At 39.8% G+C, this 4,352-nt stretch overlaps 1 non-coding gene across 1 annotated transcript; it reads left to right on the forward strand.

Moving 5' to 3' along the window:
- Positions 1–3,384: 3,384 nt before the first annotated feature.
- Positions 3,385–3,491, forward strand: LOC145135282 (small nucleolar RNA R71). Its single transcript, XR_013719745.1, has one exon. It is a non-coding gene; the product is annotated as a small nucleolar RNA R71 (small nucleolar RNA).
- Positions 3,492–4,352: the final 861 nt, after the last annotated feature.

Below are 4,352 nucleotides of genomic sequence, written 5' to 3' on the forward strand. Positions count from 1 at the left end.
TCACCAAGCAAACTCGTGAAGACTGCACTCGCGATATACCCCACCTAACCGAAAAACAAGTGCTCGGTTGTAGTCAAAATCATATGTCCTCTCCTCAAAGCTTACGGTAGCGAAAAAATCTATCGATAATTTCTGATAGACGGGTTCTTGAACAGCGAAAAGATTTCTCCATCCATGATACGTAAATGAAAAACCATCTCCTTCATACACCTTTGTCCAAAAACGCTCCAATTTCAAGACCATGCCCACACCTCGTAGCCATCTCCAATCCACAATGGGTGCTATTGCAAACTCACGGTTATAAAGCCATCCCAACCGGTTTTCGTAAGTTGTCAACAAGGCCCGAGATAAATTTTGCAGAAAACGATACAACGGGTGAATGCTAGCCACATCAATCGGGTTATTCTCCTGCTGGACCGCACGTCTAGGAGCCATGCCTGAAATCATCAAAAACAAACCAACAACAAAACAAAACACCCAAAATATTACATTAAAAACGAAACAGGAAACTGTCAGCCCAGGATTCACGACATGGACTAGCGTTCCAGGTCGTGAAATGCATTTGGGACGTGAAACTGGATCGAGTATTCTACAGTCAACATCCAGTAAAAATCATACTTGGGGTTTGTTTATCTTACTAATCTAAGGCCATGCATCCATATAACACCAACTAATTCAACCAATTTGAGATTTTTAATTTCTAAGCAAACCCTAACCACTTAAAATGAAAAAATTGTAAGCAATAGAAACAATTAAAGGATGAAAAATATACCAAATGGAGTTAAGAGACAAAAGAATGCAAGCAATTTGGAAGAAAAGCAGGGAAAAAATCGGCTGTGGGGCTGCTTCAGTTCGTGCGACAGAATAGAGTAAACAAATAGGAAAAGTGGAATGTGGTCCTGCTTGGTATAAACTAGTTCCCCCCCCCCCCCCCCCGGTGTTTTTTAAAGGTCACGTCCTGAAGGGCTAAATCACGACGCGATTTTCTTGTTGGGCTAAAAATAAATCCGGTCCATCTTATTTAACCTTATTGGGCATCAGCACTGGGCTAAACGATCTAATCCCCGTAATTCATTATAGCCCATGTCGTGAAGCGGATGTCCACGACGTGAACATAGTCTGAACCCAAAAATTAATTTAGTTAATTACATTTGTTTAATTTAATTGTTTACCACTTAATTCTAAAATACCCCACATCTAATTTTTACCATTTAAAGATTATTAGATGACGAATTGATTAATTCCCTAAACTAAAAACGTAAAAACTAAAAAGAAAAGAAAAGAAAATGCAAACTGAACTCGGGTTGCCTCCCGAGAAGCGCTTCTTTTTGAGGAGTCTTGAGCTGGACTTTGTGCCTCCTACGTTGAATTGTTAGAGGAGTCCACCACCTAGATCTTTTGCACTTTCCATCGCCTCTTATAAGCTTGTGCTCGTCGAATATACGCCTTCTTTGAGTTCTCCTTTTTAGCTTTATTCTTGTCTCCATCAAGCTTGCGTTTGATCCCCTTAGTCTCCAAGTTTTCTTCACTTTTCTGAAGCTCCATAGGAATCTCTTCTTCTTTCACCACTGGACTTGTTTCTTTTGATGTAACCTTGTCTTCGTCACTTGACAATTCATCTCTTTCCTCACTCACCAAAGATGTTGGTGCTTTATAAGCAAACACCTCAAAGACTAGTGGAACAGATGCTCTTGGCTTGGTGCGTTTGACTTGGTGAATTGTCTTGATTTCTTCTTCCATAAGCTTTTCTAATTCTTCAAGATCATCATCATTATCCATATTAAACACCTCACCTCTAACATCATTTCCTTGGAACCCATCTTGTATTCCAAAAGTCTCCTCATCATCACCAACCCTCAATGTAAGTTTGGATTCACGAATATCAACTAAAGCTCTAGCAGTATTAAGTAGAGGGCGACCAAGAATGATTGCGACATTAACATCCTCCTTCATATCCATAACTACAAAGTCAACTGGGAAAACGAATTTCCCAATTTTAACTAGGATGTATTCTACAATCCCTCTAGGATGAGTCACTGAACGATTAGCCATGTGGATGGTCATCTTTGTAGCCTTCATTTTCTGAATATTCAACTTTTGATAGAAAGAATATGGCATCAAATTTATGCTAGCCCCAGAATCGGCTACAGCATAAGTCTTCAAGTTATTACCAAACTCACATGGAAGAGTGAGGCGTCCAGGATCTCCCATCTTCTTAGGTATATCTCCCAATACAACTCTGGAACTTTGCTCGCTAAGAATAACTCTAGAATTCTTTTTCAACTGCTGACGAGTGTCTATAAGATCTTGTAGGAACTTAGCATATTCTGGAATTTTTGATAATGAATCGATAAATGGAGTATTGATAGGAATACCCTTAATTTGTTGAATAAACTCCAGATGTTCCCTTTCCAGTGGACTAAGATGTGCTCGAGACGGAAAAGGTAAAGGCGGTTTATAAGTCGGAACATATCGGTCTCACGATGTGAGTCTGACAGTTCAACAACATTTTCGATTTCGAGCTTTGGCTTCTTCGGCTTCAGATCAGATTGCTTCGGCTCCTCTTCTAATGCTTCTAGAAACTCAGAAATCGCCTCCTCTTCAGTATCAATAGCCATAACGTGAGATTGAGTCTTCTTTTCAGTAAATTGTGGAGATAATCTTTCGTTTACCAAAGTAGTTAATTGACCGAGTTGGTTTTCAAGATTAGTGATCGATGCTTGCTGATTTTTCAATGATGCTTGCTGGTCAATCATCATAGCATGATGATTTTTCACCATTATTCTTTGATCTTTTAGTGCTGCATCCGCATCATCATGTCTTTTTTCTGAAACCTCCATAAACTTCATTAACATAGTCTCTAGATCAACTTTCTTCTCAGCTGGTGGTTGCTCTTTTTGGTAGAAGCCTTGACCAGTTTGCCTAGATTTCTCCTCCTTTTGCTTCTTGTATTCGTCATAAGGCAGCCACTCCTTCTTTGGTTTTCTCCAATCTTTATAATATTTATCCCCACTCGACTAGCATACTTGAGCCTTTTTATTCCCATACTCATCCAAATGGCAATCCTTAGTCAAATGTGGACCATTGCATCTCTCACAACCAACTTTTATGGCATGAATTGATTGATCCATTTGTGTCAACCTCCTATCCATATTATTAAGCATTGCCATCATTGCAGCCATCTCTTCTGAATTCGTCCCTCCACTGCCTTTTACTCCATCTCGCCTTGGGTTGTGGTACTCACGAGAGTGCTTTGCAAATTCTTCTACCAACACCTTGATTTGATTTGGATTTTTTTTCGTAAGTGGTCCTTGCGAATCAAGGAGTTGACGCGTCATGACATTGACCCCATCGTAAAATATAGACACTTCTTGTTCGATGTTGAGGTCATGTTGAGGACAATTCCTTAGCAATCCTTTGTAGCGCTCCCATGCCTCGTATAGTGACTCTCCTGGTTGTTGCTCAAAGTTGGCTATTGCCTTCTTGAGTTTAGCTATCTTGGAAGGTGGGAAAAATTGGTCAAGAAACTGCTCACGTATTTGTGCCCAAGTAGTTATTGTGCCAGGTGGAAGTGCTTTCAGCCAGTCTTTCACAGATCCTCTGAAAGTAATTGGTAGCATCCTTAGCAAGACAATATCTCTATTGACATTCGGGACATTGAAATAGTCTGCAATGTCATTGAATTCATCTAAATGCTTAAAAGCATCTTCATGATCTTTTCCATAAAATGGAATATCCTTAAGTGCAGTAAGGATATGCCCCTTCAGCTCGAATCTGGCAGTGGCAGGTATTTCTGGTTGTACTAGCCCAGGACCAACATCATCTCGAATACGCTTCTTGTAAGCTCCCATGGACATCTCATCTATATTCGCCATTTTGATTTCTAGCTCGTTCTCGGGTTCACTCGTATAAAGTCCAAATTTAGTTTCGGGTTCGTATTCAGATTCGTTTGGATTAGGTAATGGATCAAAAATTTCAATCGTGCTCTTGTCTTTTGAAGCTGAACTCGATTCTCCCGCTTTCTTTCCTGATTTCCTTGAAAAGGCCGATTTGAGTTCTTGTAAAGGTGTCTTCTTTGGTGTATGATATTCTTTCACGTTCTTATCCTTCTTTTTGTGAAGGGGCAACTCTGGATCTTCAAGTGGTGGTACCAAAGGTGTGTTGGATCCTCTGGTCATGAACTCCTGTAAAAGAAACAAAATAAAAACGTAAAACTGAACAAAAACTAAATAAAATTTTCCTACAGACTGGCCAGCACGACGTGGTAAACGCTAACACCTCGTGTTCTCGTAGAAAAACTATCAGAAAAGAAAAACAAAAAATACGAGAAAAATACTGAACTCACATCGTGA

This window comes from Lactuca virosa, chromosome 8, assembly GCF_052849685.1.
Source record: "Lactuca virosa cultivar CGN04683 chromosome 8, Lactuca_virosa_CGN04683_v6, whole genome shotgun sequence".
Classification (NCBI taxonomy): domain Eukaryota; kingdom Viridiplantae; phylum Streptophyta; class Magnoliopsida; order Asterales; family Asteraceae; genus Lactuca; species Lactuca virosa.